Raw genomic sequence first — 25,913 nt, forward strand, 5'->3', positions numbered from 1 at the left:
TTTATTTCTAGCTTTAATTATTGGGTAAATTCCATTTACCACCTAGAATGGGAACGTGTTTTATTACAATAATACGCTTCCGGCATGGAGCCAAGACAGAGCTTCCAAGCCAGGGGGAGGGGGCATTAAACTGTGCTGGCTGCTGTTGAAAGCACTTGACATTTCTCCATTTCATTTCCTAGGTGCCACATCATAAATAAGCTCAATAAAGTGTTACTTATAGCCCTGGCCAATTTGAAATCCTACCTGATAGATTTATTTCAAGTATACAACGTCCTCCAAAGCTGCTGGGAAACAACAACTTGACACTGCCAGCCTGTTATTTCTAGATCTGACATTGTCTGTACATCAGCAAAGCCATTTCCAGGGCTTGTTTGCAGAGATGCTGAAAGTCACTGGAAGCTGATGGCTGCCTGCATTCATTGCTGAAGACACAACAGGTAAGCCAGGTGACATTCAGCTGTCCTACATCACAAGCACTGCCCAAAAATGGAGACCAAAAAATGAAGAAATAGATTTGGGGCTTTTTCTCCATTTGTCTTTCACAGTTTAGGAGAACTAGAAAACTATCCCTTGCTTAGGATTAACAACATTGGCCAATCTTTATCTCTAGCTCTACTCACATTGCAACCAAGTTGGTTTGCACCAGAGTAACTCAAGTTTCTCAGACCTTTCCCTTATAAAAGCTGGCATTACCTGCCTCAGGCAAACACAGAGCAAAAACCACCAGGTGTTTCTCTAGGTGTGTTATGGTTAAAATACACACTTGGCTGGTGTCCTCCATGCAGTGATTGATGTGAAGAGGACTGGGACTGGACTTTCCAATTTACAACAGCCTAACCTCAAAACAAACTGCAAATGAGAGTGTCACAGTCACAGTATTAATGCAGGTACATGGAGAAATTAGTGAAACCAATCAGTCCTGGGTCTGACAAAGGCAGTGCAACTGTTTCATACAGCTGATGGCAGCTGGGAGCTCACACCACAAGGACCACCTGCAACCACACCTTTGGGCTCCCCAACTGAGCTGCTCCCCTTGAGCTGCTCTGGCTGAAATTTCAGCCTCAAGTCAAACCCTACCCCATTCATCCCTTGTCAAGGCAGTTCACCACCAGCACCCTCTGCATGCCCAGAGCCATCCAGCAGCATTTGCTTCTCACACACTCAATGCAGCAGCCTGGCCTGTGAGCCCAGCTGGAGCTGCTGGCAGAAGGAGACAGCCCAGGAGATTTCCACATTATCAGGGCTCTCCATGAGTGACTTTGAAGGGATACACAGATCCTATCTTCAGGAGACTGGCTGGAAGGGCACTGCCTGTGCAGGCAAGCTTATTCCATCCAGGCTTTTATCCTGTAGCTTCCAGGATCTCCACGCAGCAGAGACAATCCAGAGCCACACTTGCCAAAGCCTCCTACACAAGGCCTGCAGAATGGTCATTTCCAGCTGCCAGGGCTATAAAGGAGGATGGGATAACACAGCCTTTCCTATTGGATAAAGATGTTTATTCCAACCTACACAGCAACCACCATTGTTTTCATTAATAAGTATTCAAATCTTGTCCTGTTATGAGTTCCAGAATTGCTTTTACTAGTAAGTTTACACAACATACATAATTACATTTCCATGAATACAAGCCCCATTTCCTGTTGTGCCTTTCCATCCAAAGAAACAGCTCAGCAATGCATTAATGCATGGCTGGAGGCTGGCAAGTCCCTGGGAGCTCTGGGTGCCTCCTGACAGGAAGGAGCTTTCCCTGCAAAGTGGGGAACAGGAGCTGCACCTGCCATGAGCAGTAAACAGCACTGCTGTGAAAGAGCACTGTGGGTTCCTGTGCACAAGTGTGGAGCCCAGGGGAAGCTCCACATGCTCTGAGCTATCTGGTTAGTGCTGTCAGACAGAGGCTGCTTGGCTCTGCACGAGCTGCTGGGGATGGGGCTGGGACAGACCCTGCTCCCAGCCTGGTGGGAACACACGTGCTCTCCCACAAGGCAGGCTTCCAGCAGCACTGCAGCAGCTGCCAGGTACTCAGTGAAGCCACTCACACAGTGCTGCTGGGTGCACTTGTAAATTTTCACAAGCGTCTCAATGTTTGGCAGACTCCCTGGATTCCCTTCCACTGGGGCACCAGGCACAGAAGAAAGGCCACTCTCCACACATTTTAGCCATTGCAGAAGCTATCAGAGAGATTTCAGTGAAGGAAACAGGAGCTGAGCTTCACCTCCACATTCTGCTCATGCCAGCTGGAAAAGGAGGATTGGGCAGAGGGAGAACAAAATCACACGGCTGTGGTTTCCTTCCAACAAACGGAGCTCAGTGCAGTGGCTGCTCTGGAGCCAAACCCCTCCACTCCTCCCAGCCCCTGCACTCTCAGGGCTCCCAGCAGGGCCTGCCTGCAGGATGTTTCTGTTCCCTACACTGAGATGTGAACGATCCTCCAAGTTACAGGGTGGCAAAGATCAACGTGGTGCAAGTTTCCCTCTCCAGGATGAGACATCAGCCCCTGCCAACCGGTGCTGCATTATGCACGTCTCAAACTGCTCCAGCTCTGCATTAGCATTCTGAAGCACAGCTTTATCCTCCTGCTTCAGAGACCAGCCCCTGCTTTACATAAATCTTTAATGAAACGCTCTGCCTCAAGCACCGTGCCTATGAACAAAAGGCAGAGTTGAAGGAAAACAGTTTTACCTCCAAAAAACCAAAGCAGTTCTACAAATAGCACACAGAAATTACATTTGCTGCACCAATCTGGAGTCCCTGGAGCAGCACTATAAAGAAGGCAGAGCATTGAGACACGTGAGAAGCTGGGACAACTGTAAGTGCTTTGCAGAAAGGCAGGCAGGAGAGTCACCCAGCTGAGCTTCATGCAAGAAACACAGCAGGACAGACCCAGTCTCCCAGTACTTGTGTCTGGCTGATGCCCACGTGGGAGGCTGTGAAGCTGCATGTGCCAGGTTGGCACCAAATGCTCCCCCAGCAAGGCAACAGTTCAGGAGACTGATGTTAAAGCCTCGAGATTTAAAAACACAAGCACAAGTCTATCAAATTCCTATTCCCTAACCGTAAGAGTGCTTACGGTTCATGCTGTCAAGTGTTTCAAGTGCTTCCCTCAGGAATTTAAAGGCTGTAAATGTTCATCACCCCCTGCAACACATGCTAAGTAGAAATCGGACTAGAAACTGAAACTGTACCGATCAGGATGAGGAATTGTTATTTTAAGATAAAACTAACTAAGTACCACAAAGCTAAAGATAAAATTGCAGGGGCTGGCAACACAGTGAGACAAGTACAGTGAGTCCTGATGCAAAACAGTGACCAGGAGATGTTACAAGCTCCTCAGAGGTGAGAGCCTCAGTTCAAAGACATCCAGCATTTAGGGATTCACACTGCAACACTTGATGCTTTTCAAAGCAGTCTATAGGAGTTAAGGCATATATCTTCCATTAAACTTAATGGGAAATGTTTGCTTAAATCCTCAAGACTGCCTTGAAAACATGTATTTCAGATTCACAATCTGGACTGGATGCTTTAATTTTAATTTTTAATATTCACATCTGCATGTAGGCCCCAGGTCAGTAAATCATTTAAATGTGTGCTTCAAAATGCAACAGCCAACAAAGCTACTCATGTGCTCAAAATTTAGTAAACACATAAACGTCCCACCCAGCAGAGATGGAGCTGCTCAGATGGTTCTGTGTTTTGCTGAACTGAAGCCTGAAGCCTGCAGAGGCTGCCAGGAGAAGTTACCATTTTGCCAACACGTATCCCAACGTTACCATGCTTAAAGCTATAAATCAAGGGAAACAGCAAAGCCAGAGACGTGCTCAGAGACAGCCTGGTGTCTTGGAGACATTGGTTATTGTGCACTTTGGCTTTCTCATCCACATTTGGGTTCCCTAATCAGGGATCTGAACTGAGTTGAAAAACTGGATCCAATTGGATGTTTTTCAATTATGCCTTTATTTTTACTGAGCAGCAGGAATCCTAGACTAGGTTTTTGGTATCACATAAACATCTGTGGAGAAGATTACAAATAAAGCACGAAAACTGTCCAAACACCCAAACCAATACCATGAAATAACAGTAATGTAGTGTACAACAAATCCTCCTCCCCAGCTACATTTCAAATGTACAAGATAACAAATGGCTCTGGCAATTCAAAATGTCTTCAGGTTTATCTCCTCCTCAGCCCTGCAGGACAGCATGGGATGACCAGGGACAGGAACTGAACTCAAGAACTTGAGCTGAAGGCCCAGTGATGGGCAGGGAGTGTTACACCCTTTGGGATAAGGCATTTTGGGAAGGATCACCATGAATATTTGGGCCTAATCTCCAACTTGGGAACTGAGGTCTCTGAAAGCATGGAAGTATTTGGATCTCACCATCAGCTTCTCACTTACCCCAGCCAGATGAAGAGTCTGACAATAAATAATCACTACATGCACCCAACATTTTAGCTTTACAGAGCCAAACAGCTATTTGTGGCTGCATTTTGATACTCAGAACTCAAAATTAATAATATGAAAGCTCAGCAGTTTCCACTTGCAGTCACATCCAAGGTAAGAAGTAGTCAAGACAGCATTTGGATGTTAAACAGGATGTGGTGTGACTGTGCAGAGAGTGCAGGAGAGATCCTGCTCCCCCACTGCTGCCTGTTGCTTTCCTTGCAGCAGACAGCAACTGGGATGGGGCTGTTCAATCTGCTGATCTAGCAGAGAATGAAAACAAAGAGGTAAAAACCCCTCCAAGGACTGCCCTGCCCCTTACAAAAGCACACATTGCCCACAGAATGAGCCCAGGGAGCCTGCTGCTGTCAGTCCCATAAGCTGCAAACATGAGGCAAGGGAGAGGGAGGGGATCCACAGCTCCAGAAGAGGGAAGAGATTCCCTTTGGGCAGGGTAAAACCTTCAAGCCACGCTCTCAGTGAGCAAGAGGCATCCAGCACATGTAGGGGAGGAGACAGCACCGTGGATTTTGGGTTTTGTCAGCAGACACAGGCGGGTTTGCAGAGTGGCACACAACCAGTGCAGGCAGAGATGTGCACATAAAAATCCCAGCACGGGGCTGCCAACCTGCAGGATTGCTCCCACAGCTGTGCCAAGGCACGCTCAGACAGGGGGGCACATTTGGCCTCCCCTTGTACAGCTGAGCCTGGACAAAGCCCTGCCAAGCACAGAGCAGTGCCAGCTTTCACACCAAATCCCTCCCCACTCCCTGAAATCCTCTGTGTATCCTTGTCATTTGGAAGGAGAGCACATGTGAGAGAGGCAGGAGGAGCTGCCCACATGCTGAGTGCTCAGTGGCTGGGGCTGAAGGGATAAGGAACATTCACATGGGGACAGACAGCAGGCTCCTGCCAGCAGGTACCAGACACAGCAGCTCACAGCTGGACAGCTGCACTGACTTCCACCTCAGGCTGCCATCACAGTCTGGGCTGTGCCACACCATCCTCAAGACTCAGCTGGGCCCCACTGAAACCATCTTCTATCCCCTGCACTGGTGCTGCTGGCAGGCAGACAGCAAACTGCAGGGTTCTCTGCAGCCCTTTATTCCCATTCTCTCAGTAAGGTTATCACCCTGGCCCTCCTGCTTTGGAATCCTCATCCTCCCAAACATGCACAGACCCCTATTCCTACATTGCAGCAAGGCAAGGACTTCATGAACAGGTACTCTGAGCATGCCCTGCATAAAGAACAGGGCTCCCTTGAACTCATTTCTGTGTGAAAGACAGCTTCATTTTCAGAAAGAGCAGCTCATCTTGATCCTTCTGAGTAATTCCACTGATTGGAGCCACCAGTAGATTGCTCTGTGGCTCATTGATTAAGCTCAATGTGAATAATTGCATTACTGAAATAGATTGGCTCAGGCAGCACTGAAGATAAGTCAGAGCAGCCAGGGGTGGCAGAAGCAGTGCACCCACCTGCACAAGGGCCACCCTGGCACCCTGACTCTGGGAGGACAGGAGAAGGTGCCTGTGTGGCTGCCCAGAGCTGACCTCCAGAAGGTCAGCAGCTTGCCTGTTCTTCCCTATGCTGTATTTCACTCCCAAGTGGATGGGCCACTCCAGCCGTGGCCCCAGCCGTGGATTTAGTATGCATGACAGTGCTCCTGGGGGCAGTGCCTACACGGAGCAATGCTAAACATGCTGACAAAGGCAAGGGAAGTGACCTGGAAATGACAAAGTGAAGCAAGGGAAGGAGCAAAGACGAGGTGGCTGAGGAGAAGCATCTGCACAGTTATTTCTACAGAGCCCGCTGAGGAGAGGAGAGGTTTGTCTGACACAGTTGGTGCAGTGCAGGCACTGCTGATGTCTCTGCTGTGGGCAAAGCTCTGTAGATTGGCAGCCAGAAGATTAATCCTGTACCTTTCAGAAGTGGTGGGGGCTGCACACAGAATAAAAAAAGAGCTACTTTAGTTTTTCATCACGTAGAAGATGATGTCGAACGGCAGAGACGCAGTGTCCTGAGCACAGTCCCAGCTTCTGGCAGCAAGCACAGAGCTGCCACACAGCTCTGAGCAGCTTAAACTGTAATTCTCAAGGCTGAGGTCCCTTCCTCATAACAAGAAACAGCGGAAAAATTACTTTTAATATGCAGAAGGAATCATTTATAAAATCAGAGATGAAATCTAAAAAACTAGAGAGCTCCTTTTGTGATAGATGAGGTTTTAAACACCACATGAGAGAAGAGACTTCCCTTAAATAGGTGCCAGTTAATTAATGAGATTTGGTAAATGAGTGCATTTCCTGCGCAACAAACTACAGGCTTCCACTTCCAAAGTACATTATGTTAAATTGGACAAAGGCCCATTATTCTGGAATAAAAGATTGCCCACTGGAGAGTTCACACTGAAGTATTCCAAGAATATCTTCATCCAGGAATACAAGCTGTGTATTTGCAAGTGGAAATCAAGCCATCCTTAAAAATACCAGTACCTCCTACAGGAGCTGGTACATTCAAAGATTTAGCACTTAGTAGTAAAAAAACCCCGCAGTAGCTCAGCCTATTGGCACTACAAAAGCTCAGGAGACAGGGATGAGCTGCCTCCTGTGACCAGAAGGCTCTTGGGGCAGGTTTATGCTCTGCAGTATAAAGCAGTGAACTGGCCCCATACCCTGCACAGAGAGCCCATCTCACACTCTCAGTACCTGGGGGCCACTGTGTACCTTCATGGGAACAGTGAGCCACAGTGTGAGCTGGCTTGGATGGGGTTAACAGCATTTCTGCAGTGTCCCACTGCAGGGAATGGACAGCACAGGCTCAGCATCCCCAGCACGGGGCAGAAACCCACAATGACCTTGGGCACCAACAGCAAGGGTTGGGTGCACAGCTTGAGCAAACAGAAGTGGTGGATGGATCCCTGCTCCCACTGCACTCTGGAGCACACAGCCATGGCAGCTTTCCATCACAGACACCCTAAACCTGCTGGGGGAGAGCAGGGGCATCACTAACAACATCAACAGCAGACAGACCAGTCACAAGTGCAGAGGGGGTTATCAGGTATCTGCCCAGCTCAATCTGTAACACTCCCAAAGCCACTTCCTCCAAATTCCTCCCCCAGTTCCAATTTACAGCCACTGTGTGCTCAGCCCAGATGAGGGGACACTCACAGCACTGCACACAGAGGGCTCCAAGGCAGGTAAGGCATTTGGGATAGACAACATCTTGGCTACAAAATTCCAGGTTCACTCCCCAGGCCAGCAGATCATAACCCTTAGCAGACTGTGTGCTACTGATAAAGACTATTTGAGTTGTTCTGTGGAATAATAAGCACCAACCTGGCTGCGTCAGGAGCATCTCTGAGCACTCTCACTACAAAGAGTCAAAGTCAACTCACCAGGATGCCCAACTCTTGACTTTCATTATGGAAAATTATTCACAGCAGAAGTGTCACTTCAGCAGTGTACAATTTCTTGTCACTATAAATATTTTCATATCATTGCTTTCCTTCTCTTATACCTGTGGAGTCTTAGACCACACCGATTTCTTCACCTGTGCAAAGCTTTTCCCAGACAGAGGACAGTCTTCAACTTCCTTGAACACAGAGCAAAACTCACAGGGAGTCTCTCCAGACTTTTAGAAAGATGTATTAAGAACATCTCACAGCACTTTCAGTGATTTTTCCCATTTCCTAAAATACATTTTCCTTTCCTACCAGAAGACCCATCTCTGCACACACTCCACCTTCAGTATAATCAATAAATTGATAAAGAAGTGAATGCCTTCCCATACATCTTTTTACTGCTGACTTCTCCCTATGGCTGTTTGAACTAAGTCCATTCTAAACCCTTAACTGTATTTCTGTACCAATGATTTCCAATTCAAAGGCTTTGCTTTGTCAATTACACACATGCATGCACACACCTACATGTGCATCTTCTGTTAATGCTTTAAGCAATACTTGAATCCTTTAATATTCTCTTCAAGGCCTTTTACAATTTTCCCCACAATGCTATTTAGACTAGCAATTAACCCCCCTGAAACACCACTGCTACCTAATGCCCTGACAGCAGCACTCAGAGACAGGACAGTGTGACAGAAAAAAAATCATTCACGTGCTGGTATGAAGTTCTGGCTTGCCCACAACAATGTTTTTGTTAACTTATCTAGGGATGAAAACCCTTAGTTATCCACAGCTCTGCTTACCCTCCTCTGGTTTGGTGGCTGGGAGCAGGAGTACTGAGTCATGCTGACACAATCATCACTCTTCCTCCTTTCAAACACTCTTCCAGGAGTGTTTGGCACAGCCAGTGCCATCAGTTAATTTAACTCACAGACTGACCTGGGCTGTGCAGCAGCAGCAGCACAGCATGCAGGGGTGCTAGAGCAGTGGGACACTGTGCCTCTCCCCTCTGCAGGTGCCAGCCCTGAAGTGGCAGCAGGGAGGAGCACTGCCTTCCATTTCCAGGGCTGCTTTCATGCTGCCAACCACCCCCAGGCATGGACGTGGGCAGCAGAGGAGCCTGCCACAGACAGGACACAGCTGAAGTCTCCAAAGGGCTTATCCTCCCTGCAGCTCCTGCCAAGACAGCTGGGGACACTCCACAAGGGGAGACTCAGGCACACAGACATTGCTCAGAGCCTCAGTTTACAGTCAGCCTTCCAGGGAACTACTTGTGTATCTCTGGAGTCTCCAGGAACAAATTGGTTCTCACCTGTAGGAAACCAAGAGTAGAAGTTGCCCCTCCCACAAGCCATGGCTGCCCAGGTGCTCCTGCTGATAGCAAATGTTTGACTCCAAGTGGATTTTAAACTGAAGTTCACCTGCAGTGACCTGTTTGGAAAAGTATTCCCTAGTGTGTCTATGGAGAAAAATGCACATTTCTGCTTAAAACCTGAGACTTTTCTGATCAAGGGAACTGAAACTCCTATACTACATTAAAAAAAAAATACACTTTTTCCTATTACAAGCATAAAAAAAAAGAGAAACCTTCCTACATAAACATGATAGAACAGACACTCAAGTCACACACTAAGCATTTTTCAGTGGTTTGGGAAAGAAAAGAAATACAAAATGTGAAGTCAATATTCCTACTGGAATGAGATGAAAGATATTATTTTACGCCCTACTTGAAACATCATAGTAATTTTCATCTGCACTAATAAAAATAAATCAGCAGCTGATCTTCCATGCATTACAATTACCATTTCCTGCAACAGTCACAATGCTTCTGAGATGCATTTGCCCTTTGGAACTCCTGCCACAAATAGAGCTGAATTTAGGGACTGCCAAGTGCACAAATTTATAACATCAATTCTTTGAGGACACTGTCATGTAGAAAATGCAATGTGGGCAGCTAGAGAAAAGCATCCAGAGAAAAGCATCCAGCCCTGAGTAAAGATTTTTTTAGAGGAAAATAATTAGAACTGAACAACTGAAAAAAGAAAAAGTCATCTTGCGTGGCACCAACTGTTGGGTGGCCAGCAGAGCCCTGTTTGGAGCAGACTCCTCGCCCAGACAGGAATTAATGAATTCCCAAGCAGCCCCCCCTGCCTGCAGCTCAGCCTCTTGCAGAGATGCTCATTTGCAGAGCACGACACAACTTGCTGTAAGACAGGAGAGGTTCAATATTCATTAACCACAAGAGCCCCCACCTTGTGCTGCTGCTGCCTGCAGTACAAATCACCCACCCCCAGGTTTTATCAGTCCTGTCACTCACTGTCCCAGGAACCTGAGCCTCGAATGCAGCAGCACTCCCAGCCCTCAGCTGGGGCACTTGCACAGCCAGAGCCCAAAGCTGGGAACCTGCAACCACTCTTTGAGCAGCTCAGACAGAAAATGCTGGAAACACAAAAGGTTTAATCTCAAATTTGCATACAGCAACTGATCCTTGCAATAGTTGACTGCTAAAAAAAGAGCTACATGAAAAGGGAGAATGGAAGCAGGCAGCTGCACGTTGGGAGATTTACTCCAAACCCTCCCAGGAAGCCTATGGAAGCTTGCAGCACAGGCTTTTCTTTTACAGCCCAGGACAGTAATACATTCAACTGTGCTAAAGCAAAAGTGTCAGGCACAGAGATTTAAGGAGATAATACAGTGAAGGCTCAGGGACTAGATAAAATCATAAAAAGATGCAGGCAAAAGCTGCTTCTTGCTTGCTCTTTACTACCAGGTGTCCCTTTGTGTTGGATGGGGAAGGCAGAGCACGACAGCTCCAGCAGGAGGGGGGGCTGGGGTAACCTTGTCCTTGGCCACCCCAACCCAAACCCAGCTTGTCCCTGAGCACCCCTGCTCTTCTGGCTCAAAAAACCAGCTCAACACCAATGCAAACATCTGCACCCAGCAGAACAGGGCACCAGATGTACAGGGGTGCAACCTGCTCCAGCCAGCACTGTCAGGTGGAAATCTACAAGGCTCTAGGGGCTGACCACAGCCTTGGATTCTGCTGTGTCTGCTGAGCTCTGCAGCACTTCCTGGCAACACACAGATTATCCAAGAAGCTCAGTAAAACATGGCTAAGAAATGCCAAGGTATAGTAGAGACCCAACAGTACATAAACTGTCAAAAAAACCCCAAAACAACCACCCTGCTTTCAGATATCTGGAAGCTATGAAGAAAAGATCTTCATGGCCATCTGCTTGGTGCCTGTAAGCACTTGGTCCCACTGGGAAAACCCAGCAAACTGGAAAGCCCCACAGCCATCCATCTTCCAGCAGCCCTTGGGCTGAAACTGCCCCAGAACTGCGGATGCCCAGACACAGACTGTGCCTCTGCTGGGAGCCTGGAAATGCTCCCTTCAGGAGCCTGGAAACGCTCCCTTCAGGAGACTGCTTGGCCAAATAGGTTTGTCACTGTCTCCCAAATAACTCATGTGAATGTCTTTCATTTTTCAAGCAGTGCCATCAAACATGGGGCTGCACACACCACAAACACTGACATATTTCACTAATACAATCCAGCAGCAGCATCTGGGGAGTATTTACACAGGCCTTTATTATTTTTTATGAAAGGTAAATGACCCTCTCTGAGACTGGTGACTTGTGCTGACAGCATCTTTGTTTTTAGGAAAAAAATATCAAGAGGGGAGGGTTGGAAGCTTTGCAAGTCTAATCCATGGGTACAAATTCCTCTGGTCCTGTTACAGGAAAAAACCCAAGCATTCTCTTCTTCCCCTGTTTTTATTGTCATTCATCTTACAAGCTGGTCTTATTAAACTTGTTACTCAACACAGTAATTAGTAGAAATAAAGATACATCTAAATAAAGTTCAGATATTGGCTCTAATTAAGTCTTCTTAAGTGTTATTTTACTAGTTGGGGTGGAGCAACTTTGTCAGGATTGAACTGTTGAAGAACAATTAATTAGAATGCAGCTTTAATTCCTTCTTGATCTCCTGGCAAAAGCCAACACACATCCAAACTCGTGTGAGAGAAACCAAAACCAATCACAGCAATGTGACATTGCACGTTGTCTCAGCAGCTGAAAAACCAAGCTAGGATGGTACCGAAACCTCGGGTCTTTGCACTGGAGCTTTGATGGGCAGCAGCAATGCCCTGGGGCAGGGGCAGTGCCAGGTCTGAGCAGGGTTTGTTTGCCCTCCCCAAGGACAAAAGCACCGTGTGGCACAAAGGATGAGCGATGCACAACTCGTGGGACCAGTCTGGCTTTAAGGGTGCCAGCACGTAACTCCAGAGCTCTGACCCATCACACAGCAGCCCCAGAATCTCACTGTCCCTGTTTCTATCACAAGTGGAAACCAGCCCGTCTCCAGCATGGAAGGACACTTTGATAAATGCAGTAATTATCACCAGACACCCCACCCAGCCAGCAAGAAAATCAAGGCCATTTATTTGTCCACCTAGTTATAAAACTACTACCAGAAAACTCTGCAAATCAAGCCCCTGGAATCCGATTTAATTAAATCAATGAGAATTATATCATTAATTCATCAGAAAGCTCAAAGCTAATAGGAAATTGTTTCTATCGACTACAAACTCCTTCCACAGAGCAGCCTGGAGGTGCCCCCACTGTGGAACTGCCCAGCTGCACCTCTGCTGCTCCATTTGTCATCTCAAGGCACCATTTGTTCCTCCAAACACAGATCAGCTTACACAAAGCAGTTGTCATGCTTCTTCCAGCCCCTACCATCTCAAGCACTTTGCACATTCCCCTCCACACGTGCTCATAAACATCACTTGCCCTAAGAGCTTTAAAATGGGGCTTGTCAAAGCATCAGGATGGAAGGTGTGCAGGAGAGGACCTCCAGTTTCCTTTGCTGAAACACCCAAACACACAGCCTGGTACCAACAGGCCTTTCTTTTCTTTCCTCAACATACCCCTGAGATGTGGCTGTGAAGAAGAATTCCGACGGGAGAGAAGGGAGACACAACAATCTTAAAAGGAAACTTCACACATAAGGTAAAACCTGGACACCTGTAACAGAAACCATCAGGAAGTGATTTAAGGCAGTTTGGAAATACGATTTTAGTGGCTGGTTGAACAACTTTAGAATACAAATATTCAGCTGGCTATTTACAGTTCAAGGGGAAAAGTTTCCACCTTCCCCAAACCACAGCAGAGCACAGTCTATTATCAGGGAGGAACATAAATTTTGAGCAACTCCAACAGACATGAAGAAGCCATTGGCTTTATCTCAATTTAACTGATTTCAGGAAACTTAAGCAATACTCAAGACGAGGGCTCTCAATCTCAAAGACACTCAAACCTTGCTAGACCTGCTATTGTGTAGACAGCAACTGCTGATTTATTGACTGCACAGAGCTGTGGATCAAGCCTCAGTATTTGCTAATATCTCTCCTGGAATTGGCCTTTAATGGCCCGATTCAACTGCGATTAGTGAGAAAGGAACAATGCCCCTTTCCTTCAACAGACTTGGATAAGTTGTATCACTTAGCAGCTGAACTGGAAAAATAAAACATTTGGACCAATTAAGTTTTACTGCTAAGATATTTAGCACACATTTTATCTGATATGAAAACTTCAAGTCTAGGGCTAAACCAAAGAAATTACAGTGCAGTTTCCAGATTAAAAAGAAAGGTGTTGAGAAGTAGAAATCCCCCTCTCATTCCCTTGGGTGCAATACAGAGGTAACCCTGGTGAACCCAGGGCAGCTCCAGGAACATAAATACGAAGTGACAGGGAAATCCAGCCTGCTATTCACATCACATATTCCATGGTTCTTTCTATTTCACAGTAATACACCAAGTTAAGCTGCTTATTAGCTGGGCACACTCTCCTAACCGCAGCCGGGCTGGTATGTTATGTTGGGCTTGCCATCAGTACTGCCCGCCCTTTAATCCTAATTCTGCTGTCATTTGTGGTTCCCCTTCAGAAGATCCTTGCTCTAATACACAAATGGGGTCGCTGTTAGCACTGCTGCAGCCCAGAGGAGAGGCATGTGAGAAATGCCACGAGAGGGACTCCCTGTGACCATCCCTATTTATACAACCCTCCTGCACATTTTCCTAAGTCTCTACTTTCAAACACTTCTGTTGGCCTACAGGATGTTGTGGCATATGCTTCTAAGCCCCACAGCACACCCATTAGCAAATAATGACCTTCCTAAAATGACCTGGTAACAGCTAATAACTGTTACCATAAAGCATAAAAAGGCTGAGGTACAGAAGGTCTTTTATGGAATTAAAAAAAAAAAAAAAACAAACCCAAATTCTTAATAGCAGAATCGCTAATGGACACAGAGTTCTCATGTGATCCATTTGCTTATAGGAAATGCCTGGTATCAGATAATGAAATTATCTCACAAAACAAAAACAACCCCCAAACCAGCACTTTCAAAAAGCATGTTGCAGTCTGGCAGTTCGTGAATGAAACACTCCGTAGGTGTTTGTGTACATTTATAATTTACTACACCACATTAAGAAATAAGACAACTGCAAACGACAAGCTGCTGCTCTCCCAGCTGTGTACACTGTGCAATGATACCTTCCACCAGGGCTCAGCCAGCCCTGCTACCAACCTGCCAGTTGGGAGAAAAACAGAAGGATCCAAAGGATCCAAATCAGTTCCAGCAAGAGAGTAACGAACGGCAGCAACTCTGCCTTCATAGAGTTCTGAAGCAATACACACTGAAATGCTGTTTAGCATGTGCACATGCCAGGGGCAGAAGCACAAATCCCACCCCTGATACAGAGCAGCACACCTGCTCCAGACCTTGCTTTCATCCTGCACCCCAAACTTGTATAAAATCACTGCTAATCTCACACAGAGGAGATATCCATATCTGGCAGCTCACGTAGGACCAGGTTCAGCCCTTCTGGAACAAAGCACCGGACTCAGCCAGTCACACACCTAGCTTTACACATGTTCCCAGCTCAGAGAGAAATCTCCAGGTGCAGTTTCCAGCACGTAATTAATCCTACAAAACACAGCAAGACCAGCTTTCCTTTATGCCCTCAGCAGGAGAAGACTCAATGTAGCTGCACAGAAGTGTCTCACAGGGTATCTTCTAACACACTTTCACCTGCTCTTGATCTTCCTACCTGAATTTCTCTATTGGACCCACTGCTTGCAGTTGCACCTGTAACCCTGGTGAATTATTCCATGCTGGCTCATCCTAATGGCTGAATTACAAGTGACCCACACAACCATAACCCCAAACTCTTTCTGCACCCAGATAAGGAGGCTCTGCAGAGTTTGAGTTGCATGAACAAGCTGACAGATTTGAATGAAGCGATGGAAAAGACTGCAGATCTCAAGAGTCATCTTTTCTCTCTGCAGATCCACTGACTACACTGAGCATCTTGTCTGTGCTCCAGTGTCAGTACAGCTGAAGTCTCCTGGCAGCACTCCAGGGACAGCCATGGATCCCTGAGGCTTTCAGGGACCTTCTCCAGCCCACAGGGCACAGCAGGGGACTGTCTGAAGACATTCCTTGCCCATTCCATACCCCTGCATGATCCCCATTCCTCCACCCTGTCCTGAGCTCCTGCAGAAAGCATCAGGCCTTTCGACAGTACTGATGTGGAACATCCCAACTTCCTGCACTTGTGGCTTTCTCTTCTGTTTGTTTTTAAGCTGTGGAACATGATCCCCGAGCCAGGTGACCAGGCTGAACATGGTGTAGGATGTTTATACACATGCATTGGAACAGCCTACACCACGTTCAAAACTGCTGTAATCAGGAAATGAGCCGTGAAATGTGTAAGCGGCGGCACATTAATAATCTGGTTTATAGCTTAAATTAGAATCTTTGGAATTTCACAGCCAGACACTTTTAAATAGGTCAAAAAATGCAGTAATCACACTTAATGATCACACTGATGTGCACCGCATCAGAGCTGGGAGTGAGGAAACCTGAGCAGAATGGATATGAACTACTGGCACACTCAAAAAAGCATTTAATGAACTTCAAGAGCAAAACACGCAGCTCAGGCACCAAGTTTTTTATCTTTTGATCCTGTTCTTCAGAAATGAGGTGTGAGATTTCATGTGATCACAGACAACAAATGCCAGTCTCTGTATTTCCATTTTAGTTAGCACTGCAGATTAGCAAAGGATTTGACCACTTGCAAGTAGAGAGAGCAAAGCCTTCCCCATCTGAGAAACACAATTTGCTATTGTACCTGCCCACGCTCGTGTCACCCCCAGTGCACAGACCTGAAACACATTCCTGGGTATCAGCATTTGGGTTTCTTTTAAAGGAAAGAACAAGAATCCACAGATCAATCTCAGTAATCTTTTAGTCTCCAAACCAGGGAAACCCTTCACAATTTTGCTAAATTTAGACACATGCTTACATTCTCTCTACACCAACTTGATTTCAGGTACAACAAACCTGACCGAAAAATTGAATAAAGAATGAGAATTTCAGCAAAAGACACAGTCATTGACTAATTAATCCAATCCTGTCAAGCTACTGAGGTATAACCAAAAAGGCAAACTAGAAAAAAAAAATCAGCTATATTCTGTGAAAACAAAGTCAATGTTTGTCTACTGCAAAAGTACAAAGTCAGCAGGGGAGACTGCTTGGAAGCTTGTAAGAAAGCAGTAGAGAAATGTTTTTTTGGTTTCTTTTTTCCTCCAGTCAAACTGGGCTTCTTCTAAAAAACAAAGCAAGGCAAAAGATGAAAGGCCTTCTCTTCTGAAGCCAAAGATGAAGAATACAAAGAATATTAATGACTAACAAGTCTGTCTGTAAATGCCATGAGCTTAGCTGTAGAAGGGACTAAAAGGAAGAACAGCACTGCTATTAACTAATAAGTTTCTGATCTAACAAGCAGTGATGAAGGCTGATTGGGTCATTTATGGAAGGGACATTAGTTCAGAAGAACACAGGTTCCCTTCAGAGGATAAAAGGAAAGAAGAAAAGATGCCATTATATACATGCAAAAGCTCAGGATGGCTCATTCACCCAGCACATAAAGGGAGTAAATTCCCAATTAGGGCTTGTCTGTCCCTCACACGTTTGTGTGTGCAGGTACAGCAGATGGCTGTCTTGTGGAAAACCTGAGAATCGGTGCAAATTTGTCACCAGCCTTATATTAAAGAACACTAGATTTTGTAGAATTGCATTTCCTAAAGAAAATATTCAACAAATACAGAACCTTGCCTTTGTCACAGCAAAGCCTTATTACTGGACCCAGCATAAACCTGCCTGGCCACCACAGTTTCCCAGTGTCCTGGAATCCTGCAGTGGTCCAGGAGGGTCTCATGGACCAGGGGCAAGGGAGGGAGGCACTGGCCTCTCACCTCTGCACAAGCACAGTGAGACCAGTGCAAAGCATGTGCTTCCATGCTTGAAGTTTGCCCATTCTCTTTCAAGAAATTCTTCTAATTTAAGCAAGCGAAAGACAATAAAACCAGGAAGATGAAAAACAACCAGCTCAGAGCCAAAAGTGACACCACGCCAAGTTCAGATTTGGAAACTGATTCATTTGCCAGCTCATAGGCACACACACCTAGTATGTCTATATTTATCCACGTGGACTCAGGCTCCCTGCTTGGTAGAGCCACTATGAGTATTTTTAAATCAACAACAAATCAAGAATCACAGAACTTAGAGAAGATGGAAAAATTCCCTTTCTCCAAGCTCAGATTAGAGGAACCTTGACGCATCAGCTCTGCCTGCAGCATCCAGCAAGGCTGAGAGCCAGCACGGACACCATTCCCTCTGAGATTCCTTCCCTTAACAGGCCACTGCTCATCCTGCAGACAGGCTGGGCTCTGCACTGCAGCCTGATCCAGCAGATGACATGAGAAGCATCTGTGTGAGGATGGAAATCTGGGAAGCATTCTGGCAGTGTGAGAGATGGCAATGCTGGACCCAGCACTGCCAGAGAGCCCCAGTGCTGCTGTCTTTTCCAGGCTGGGAATTCACAGCCCCACCTTCCATGCCCAGCTTTGTCCTTAACCCACAGTGGTCTCACCAAACTCTCTCAGCATCCCCTTATGGAAAAGGGGGATAACAACGTGTCTCAGCAGCACCACAAAGGTTTGTTAATGCTTGTAAGCACTTTGTAGATAAGCAACATCAAGACAGCAGTCAGCAGAGGGATTTGGGGCACAGACAGACATAAATCCAAAGCACTCATATCATACACTTCTTTCAGACAAGCATAGCAGCAGATCAGCTCCCTGCATTTAGTGGTTGTGAGCTCCATCCTCTCAACAGACTGAGCACTCTGCCTTTGATCCAAAAAATGAGTCTGTGGAGAATATTCATATGTTTAATGTTAATCATATGCTTAAATTCTCTGAATCTATAAAGAGAGTAAAAGAGAAAAGTGCTCCCCAGCTCCAAAACAAACACAAATTCCCAGAAGTTATATTTAGGACATGAGCAAACATTTGGCCAGCAAAGGAAAAGCCTTCAGTATACACCTGCTAGGCTTTTGCATCCCTCAGGAAACCTGCAGGTGGGAAAAGTGTCCAGAGTGAGTTTGCTTAGACAAAACCTTTCTAAAATAACCAGCATGGTGATATTTGAAAGAAGCATCCCAGAGCATGTGACCTACTATTCTTACACACACAGAGCAGTCCTTGAGCAAGGAAATCAGAAAACAGAATAAATGAAATTAAGAAATTCACCACACGGATTTGAACTTCTGACTAGGAATATATAGTTGCAAAAGAATGCATTCATTTATTAACTGTCTACTGTAAGAGAAGAGGCTTTTCTCAGGGGACAGGCACTGCCACCCAGCCCTCACAAGTTCCATATGCCTTCAGCAGCACCTAGAAAGCCTCTTATAACTGTATCAGGAAGGAACAACACTGAGTAAAAGGAATGGAACCCCCTTAAAGCCTTGTTCATTTTCAGCACACGCTGCTCTCACATCCTCACTATCTGAAGCATCTAACTCAATTTACATCCTGCTAAACTCCTGGGCCAGCTAATGGCTTGGGGCTACCGGTCTGCTAAATCAGCTGCCCAGAGTGCCCAGGAGTCTCTGCTCCTGCAGCAACCCCTCCCTGACCCTTTCCTGCAGATGGATCGGGTCTGTGGAGCGAGGCCAGAGCTCCTCTGGTGCAGGTGAGCTGGGCAGAGTGAGAGCAGGGAGCTGCAGGGCTGGGATGCAGTGAGCTCCAGGCAGGCAGACACTCCTGCAGAGCCGAGCATTTCAGCTGCAGCCTGGACACAGCCCTGGCCAGACGAGCATCTGCAGCATAAACACAGAGCTGGCTCCCAGAGATGATTTTCAAACCCTGCTAAAGAAGCATGTACAGCAAGAAAAGCCTCAGGCAACCAAAGGGCCACGATGCAGAGCTTCCTTGCTGTAGCAGAGCCATAAACATCATCCAGCTCACTCACAGCAACATCACCTTTTGCCAGCCATGTGAAATGGACAAATCACTCTCTCACCAGCATAAATTGTCCAACAAGTTAAATAAGGCTGCTAATTATTTCTAAGGACTTTTAAAGAATCTTTCAAGATTACTGTCCTCAAATTTGATTTAAAAATGCTGTAAATATTTTCAACCAAACATCATTATCTGAAATTGACTTGATGGTATAAAAGAACAATTTTCTTAAGTAAAAGCTTTTTGAGAAGCGTGTTGTATTTTAACATTACACAGCACTTCTACCTTAATAATCCAGAGGGAGTTGTACTAGTCACACCTTACAAATGGTTAACAAGGTGTTTATCTTCCTTGTTTGGCTGAATTACAACTACACAAAATGCCCTGACTCAAAGGAGGCAGAACAAATCCCTACCTTTACCTGCCGTGAGGGATGGAATTAGAATACTGGGTGAGGCTCTAAGAAGTCCAAGGGAAGTTAAGACATCTCAAGGAATCCTGGTTATACTTCTCCACCTCCTCTGCAAGACACTTTGCTGTCCGAAGGTTTGCAGGCACTACAAAGCAACAAAAAGTTCACTGCTCTTGCAGTTATCAGCGTGACCCAGCAGACCCCACCTCTGGAGAGGACTGAAAGCCCCAGACAACACATCCATGACTTTGTTTCACCAATTTTCTGAAGGAAGCAGTGTCTCCTATGATGGGGTAAGCTCCCAGCCTGTGCAGTGTAGGGCATCTCACACAACAGACTCAGACATCTCTGGTGCCTTTGCTTTGTTCAGAGCCTCCATTAACATCACCCAGGACTTCATTACCAGGCACTTTCCCCTGGCTAGAGCCTTGACTCTTCCTCTGCTCTACCACTTCTTCCTTGAAGTGCACAAAGAGCCAGAGTGTAACAAAGAAATGCACTCCCCATCCTCACTCCTGTACCGAGCCATCCTTCCCCATCCCTCAAAGGCAGCCCACCCCTACTCCCATCCCTGACAAAACAGTCAGATTATGAGTCCTGGGAAACAGACTCTGGGAAGGGGCATCTTTCAGTGCTCAGAAGGACAGACACACCTCCAGGCACGAGGTGCCACTGGCTGCAGCACAGAGCACAGGTATCCCACAGCAGGAGCTGAACCTGGGCAAGGACTGCTGGATATACCTATTCAGCTACACTAGTTTGAGAACAATAATTAAATTCCAGTCTAATTTCCTCCTGATCTACAGCTCTTACTCCTTAGTGACTCCTATTAAACCAGTTCCCAACTGTGGTGTCACTCTGGGCGTTTGCCTTAAATAAGGAGCCCAGGAAGCCACTAAAACAATAACTATCTTTTTTATCTGGAAAATACTTGCTCAAGAAATTTCTCCTGTGGAATACAAATGTCAGTATTTCAGGTGTCAGTAACATCATATGATGTTGGATCCAAGGTTCTAACAATGTGCCATCACCACCCTACTCAACACATGGGCAGAGACCATCAAGTCCAGAGAATACAATCAAAGCATAAATGGTTCCTCCTTTGCACTTCTCTTTTTCCTCGTCATCTCCCAGTGTTTAATGCTGTGCCAGAGGGAGCAGTGCCCAGCGTGGGTCCTCAAAAGGCACCAAAACGCCCGAGGCTATGCGATGTCACCCAGGAACACCGCGGGCATTAAAGCCACACGGGCTGAGGCGGTCTGTGCAGCTGCTCCCCTGTCCTGCTAATTGGGCACTGCGGACACGCTCACGCCGTAAGCACATCTTTGACATAACACAGCATGACAATTTTTCCAGAGTCACAGAAATGCAGAGCATACAAATAAACCTGAATGCTGAAACCATTTCATTGTTCATAAGAATATGCACCTGTTACGACCAAGGGCACTGTCGGCGCCTCGGAGCTGATTGTTTCAGCCTCTAACAAGCCTGTCTTTGAGGACTGTTAAACTCCAGGAGTTAATAAAGCACAACAAAATTATTTTGCAAAAAGAAATCATTACCGAATATACAGGGGAGAGATCTTTAAACGTAAGGTAAAGAAAACAACCCTCAAACTGACATTCTCCTCTCAGCTTCTCACAGCCGCTGGTCAATTTAAATCAAATTCACTGAAACAAATTAACACTAAAATTGATACCGGTAAAGTCCTACCCTGAAACAAACGTTCGGGAGCCCAAGCGCAACCCCAGCCCGGGACTCCCGATAGAGGAAGGCAGGAGCTGGGAGCGCTCCCCAAGCCCCGTCCGGCGGAGGGAGCAGCCGGCGGCGGCGGCGCTCCCGCAGCCCCGAGGGGAGCCGGAGCCGGAGTCAGGGCCGGCGCGGGGAGCAGGTGGCAGAGCCGGTCCCCGCAGCCCAGCCGCCAGCCGGGCCCCGCCGCCAGCAGGCGTGGGGCGCCGGGCCGGGGGGGATTTTTCCTGGAGAGAAGGAGACGGAGCAGCACAGCGGAGGAGCGGCACCCGCGGCTGCGGCAGCGCGGTGCGGGCAGGGCGCGGCGGAGGGGACGGGACCGGCACTCACCGAGCTACGCGCGGCTGCTGCTGCTGCCCCCGCTGCCGTCCATGGGGGCGGCGGGGGGACGGGAGCCCGCTGCGGGCCACAGCCGCCCCGCGATCCGCCGCATCTGCCCGGCGCCGCCGCCGCGGAGGAGGAGGATGAGGAGGAGGAGGAGGAAGAGCGGAGCGCGCCGCCCCGGAGCCCCGCACAGCCCGGCCGCAGAGCGCCGCCTGCCCGCCGGGATGGGATGGGATGGGTTGGGATGGGATGGGATGGGCTCCCGGCGGGCGCGGGGGGGGCCCGGCCGCGGAGGCAGGTGCAGCCGCCCGGGGCGGGGGGCGGCGCGGAGCCGGAGCCGGGCGCGGCCCCGGGGCGGCGCAGCTGCCGGAGCGGGGCTGGCGGCGGCCGTGCGCGGAACGGGGGCGAGGAGCGGCTGGGAGCGTCTGTGTGTAACGTGGCCCGGCGCGAATCCGCCCCGCGAGGGCTTTTAATGAAGTACAGATGTTCCCTAATATAATTATATCGTCCTCTCCCCGATAATTGGCTTTGGCAGGCGTGCTGATCGAATCCCCCCGCGCTGCTGCCGTGCGCTCCCTCCGCCGGCACCGCAGAGCCGGGGCCGCCCCCGACACCGCGCCCGGGCACTGCCCTGGGGACCCCGCATGGCCCGGGTCCCGCTCCCGCCTTCAGACACCTGCAATGTTTTTGGCTCACAGCAGGTGAAGATGAGGAACAACGCTTATTTACTTATTTCTTAAAGTTGTGTCCTCAGAGAGCAAGGGCGTAACTGGGCTGCCCGTAGCCAGGGAGGATGAAACACCGTGGCTGAAGGATGGAAAGGTTATTGCACACACTGGAGAAGGAGGGACCTTGTTATTGAGCAGAAGCTCAGCAGCAGAGGATGTCCTGGCTGGCTGAGCAGGACCAGCGCCCCTGTGCAGCTCCCCCCTGTACCTGTGCTCTCAACGGGCCAGGTGAGCTGCAGATGGTTAAAACACCCCAGTTCTCCCCAACTTGGTTTGTCTTCAGGGAAATTGCCAATAAGGACACGCTAATACAAGTCAGATGTGTGGGCGTTTTATGCTTCTATGTGAGGAAAATGGATCAAGCCCACAAATTCATCTTGCAGAGGACAAGCAGCCAACACAAGGTAATGATTTCTAGTCACTACAGGCCCCAGACCACACTGCTTTCACCCCATGACTCAAAGCTGAAACCCAGCCATGCCATTCCTGCTGACACCTGGACACTATGAGGTGTGTAAATACCTCAGATAAGCAGGATTAGGGAATTCTTTTAGCCCAGAGTTGCAGAGGGGAGCCACAGAGAGCTGACACATCTGTACTTTTGTCAGCTTGGGCAGCGTCTGAGGGGATAGGCAGTCCTGCTTGTTAACACAGAATGCAGGGTGGAAGTCAGCTCCCCCATCCCCAAAAGAGATTCTGTCCTGCTCAGTCCAGGGTCTTAACCACCAGCTCTTATCAATTTAAGTGAAGGCAAGAGACTACAGTTCTTTCAAGCAATTACAAACTTCTCAGCCAATGCCCACAACGACAGTCACACTGCCATTTCATATTTACCAGTGGTACCTAGGTGACACCTGTGAACAGAGAACCATTTTGGACCTATGGAAAGGGTAAAGGGGTGGCTCCATGCAGAGTCTGGAGCTACATCAGCATTAATTCTGGTCTCAGCACGAGGAGCTCTGCCTTTGCCTCAGCAGGAACAGTAAAATGCTCCTTGTTTTCACACCTGTGCTCTGCAGATTTCTGCGGGACCAAAACAGACAGAGGGTTTCACCAGCTGGGCAGGACATGGAGCATGCTTGGTTGGCCTTCAGCTGGGCCTCCTTGGGGTTTTGGTCACCCTGGAATATGCCCATGGCTGCTCAGGAGACAGAGAATCCAACACAATCACAGAGATATAAGTGATGCTGGTGTTCCAGACACTATATTAAATGTCTGCTTTTTGTTCTTGATTCAGTTCTGGTCCCAGAGGTGAAGGCATGGGGAAGGTGCAGTGTCAGAGGCAGCTGTGTGTGTTCCCTGAGAGCAGATGCCTCTGCAGTGGATGGCTTAGGAGGCAAAGGACAAAGAAGCTGAGACTATATTTTCCTCCATTTTCCCTTCAGCTATAGTAGAATCTTTTCTTAGAAGGATATAAATATAGAAGAGGTGAGGGAAGCACAAAGGCAATACAACCTCGAACAACATGACTTGAAACAGAGGACAAGCAACCTGACAGACTCTGCAATTTCTCTTTCAAGCTCTCTTCTTTAAATGTTGGGGTTTTTTTTAATTTTAAAAACCAGCCCATCATAATTACAGGCTCTCACTTAGACTTCCCAATCTTCCTTTAAAACCAACACAGAAATTACTTCACAGAAGCCTACCTAGTTTAGTATTCCCTCAAGGGCAGATGCAGAAGAACATTCACCTTAAACAGAGGAGTTCTCCAGTGGAGGTAGAAGCAAACTCTCACACTTACCTTATCCCTGCTTTTCTTTTGCTTCATGGCTGACCTCTCAGCAGGAGCTTTCTGCTCCCCCCAGCTCTACAGACACTTTCCAACTCTCTCTCACTGACTGAGTTTCTCTGCTGTCTTTCCAGGTGTTAAGCTGATAAATGTGTGATTTCCAAGGATCAACTCTGTCAAAGAGAGGAGGAACAGTGCACTTATTCCTCTCTGACCTCTCTTATATTTCCTGTCCTCCACCCATTATTAAAGGTAGATGGTTCAGATCTGGCTCCACCTTGTTCCTCAGATATTCCAGGGTCATTTTCTTCAGGCTTTGCCCTTTTCAGTGTACTTTTTGTTTCTGTGCCCCTCTGCAAATAGGTAGGTGTTGTTTCCTGAAAGCATTGTGCTTGTATTTTCCTGGAAGGAGAAAACAGGGAAACTTACTGTAAAATTCAACCAGTGACAAGTCAATCATGGATTCTGTTCTTTATTTCATAAATGCTTTCTTAAAAGGAACAAGGTAACATAACTGTTTGATCCTGAGCAAATAAGAGCAATGCCTTTTTCCCCAGTGCAAGGCACCTGTCCAGCATTTTATTAACTTTGCTAATTGCATAAAGCATCCTGCAGTGCTGAACAGCCATCAGCTGCTAAATCCCAGATCACTAGAGCTGAGCTGGATGTCAAATGAGAAAAAAAAAAAAAAAGACATTTTAGACCCAGAGTAGTAACCAAATAATCATACAGTTCTGAATTCTGCTCAGCTCCTCACAGTGATCATATTTTATGAACTACTGGAAGATGGTGTTAGGATTCACACAATAAATATGAGTTGTATGGGTGCTAGTGAGATTGATTAATAGATCTCACATGTTCAGACATTTCTACAAACAAGAAAAATTAGGTTTCTCTCTGTGACTATTTTATGCAGATTTTTATGCAGATAATTTGTACCTGCTCTTTCATTTTGTTATCTGTAGTATTACATGTGAACATAATAATAATAATAATAATAATAATAATAATAATAATAATATAATAATAATAATAATAATAATAATAATAATAATAATAATAATAATAATCTAAATTTACATACACAAATTACTGGAAGGTCTGGATCTGGCACACTGGGGAATAATTTCTGGCTGGAAACATTAGCAGTGTGATAACTATTTAGACAACTATATGAAATGAAATAAGCACTTGTCAAAGGAAAAATGCATTGTTATGAAAACTGGAATTGGTACAGTCTCAAATAAAAATGGAGCTTGTGAAAACGAGTTAATCAGAAATTCTCTCCTGCCACTCCCCTGCCTTATTGCCTTTTCTGTTTCTTCCCTCCTTTTGTTGGGGTGAAATCCTGCAGAGCAGAGAGCTGGGGAGGCAGAAGCAGCCAGACCATTGGGAAGATGTGGAAAAGCATAAATCCTGGCTCACAGCAGAGGGTTGGCAGGATCCCTCAGTCCAGGCTGGTGGCTCTGCCTGCAGGGATCAGACATGCCTGTGCCAGAGGGGGACCTGCCCCACACACACAGGGACTGCTTTTGGTCCTGATGGTAGCCAAGAGCTGAATTCTGCTCAGGAGCTAACCAGAGAGGCAGCAAGGTTAGAGAGGACAGACAGAAGAAGCTGCAGCTGTCCTGCAGGCACTGTCAGGCAGTGGGTTCCAGCTGACCTGCTTCCATTTTTAAGAAGCACAAGGGCATTTCCACCATAGTTTTGTGAAAGTAATATTATTTCTGCCTTTCCTCATTTGTTCACAAGG

At 47.1% G+C, this 25,913-nt stretch overlaps 1 protein-coding gene across 3 annotated transcripts in view; it reads right to left on the reverse strand.

Moving 5' to 3' along the window:
- RASGEF1C (RasGEF domain family member 1C) overlaps positions 1-21,814 on the reverse strand; it is a 71,621-nt gene extending 49,807 nt beyond the window's left edge. Inside the window, exons 1-2 of one of the 3 annotated variants that reach the window (XM_050979682.1) lie at positions 21,710-21,814; positions 19,640-19,775 (exon numbers count right to left, since the gene is read on the reverse strand). The gene's annotated coding sequence lies outside the window, so the exon portion shown is untranslated. Of the gene's footprint in view, positions 1-19,633; positions 19,776-21,709 lie in introns of all 3 variants that reach the window. The other 2 variants (XM_050979680.1, XM_050979681.1) reach the window with 2 other exon arrangements.
- Between the last annotated feature and the right edge of the window lie 4,099 nt (positions 21,815-25,913).

The sequence above is a fragment of the Serinus canaria genome, chromosome 13, assembly GCF_022539315.1.
Source record: "Serinus canaria isolate serCan28SL12 chromosome 13, serCan2020, whole genome shotgun sequence".
Lineage (NCBI taxonomy): Eukaryota > Metazoa > Chordata > Aves > Passeriformes > Fringillidae > Serinus > Serinus canaria.